Source organism: Corylus avellana, chromosome ca2 (assembly GCF_901000735.1).
Source record: "Corylus avellana chromosome ca2, CavTom2PMs-1.0".
NCBI lineage: Eukaryota > Viridiplantae > Streptophyta > Magnoliopsida > Fagales > Betulaceae > Corylus > Corylus avellana.
In genome coordinates this window covers 7713920-7715145 of record NC_081542.1, presented here as the reverse complement: position 1 = coordinate 7715145, position 1226 = coordinate 7713920, and positions in this window count along the sequence as shown.

Below are 1226 nucleotides of genomic sequence, written 5' to 3'. Positions count from 1 at the left end.
CCCAAAGCCGACATGTTTCACGTGCACTTTCAATCTTACCCTAAATACTTCAAAAACTTATCCGAGACTAAATAAATAAATAAGACAAAAATATAAAATAACCATCTTAATAACACATCTTTTACGGCCTTCAATTAATAACCGACACATATGCAAAAATATAAAAGTGTACAAAAATAAGTTGCACCAAAATACATTAAATATTAGGGTGATAAATTTTCTAAAGAATTAACCTTTCACCTTTAAGTTTTAATTTTGAATCAAAAAACGAGTTTTGCGGCATTAGAAACTGGTTTTTAAGTATTAAAAACGGGTTTTGAGGTGTTAGAAACGAGTTTTGAGGCGAGTCACGACTGGCGAGGTTTGAGGCGTTCACCGCCGGCTAGACCCGTGGGTCTAGTGAGACTCACGACGTGTGTCCGAGGGTCTGGCGAGACCCACATCGTGGGTCCGACCGGCTACAAGTTTTTTTTTTCTCTGATTTGATGTAATTATTCTTACTTTTATTTTTTATATTTTTCTTAAATTGATAATGTGTCATATAGTAATATAGTAATTCGAGAATACAAAAAAGATGTTATAATGATGTTCATGTTAGTAGGGACTCTCACTAAATATAAATTGAACGGATAAGTACAACCCCATGATTAAAGTATATTTATAAAAATAATTTTATTTAATAAATTATATATAACAATCTATAGCATTAATTCCTATATTTAAACATTGAACCCAAAGCTATTTCGGCACTCAATTTGACAGCATTTTCTTTTCCTTTCTTTCTCCAATCCGCACAAACTTTCCTACAGCCCTTTTTCATTTTCATCGAAGCGCCCCCACCCTCTTTTATTTTTTTTGGTCCATTCCCCTTTTCAAGGAGGTGTCCCAGATACGTGGAGACCCCCCATCCATCCACCCATCCCACGCACCCATTGGGATAGTAAATAATTCAAAGATGCTGTATGCACTATAGCAGCTTCTTTTTTTTTTGTTAATGCAGGGAATTAAACTATTTTTTATTGAAATAAACTTCGCAATAATTTTTTTTTTATTTTTTTTATTTCATTTAAATATTTTTTTAAATTAAATAAGAAAGAAAAAAAAAACCATTTAAATAAGTCATTTTAACATTTTTGAGTTTCTAAAAAATTAACATTTGAATTCTTAAATTAATAGAATGATAATAAATAATTGTTAAAAATTAAAATTTAAAAAAAAAAAAAAAA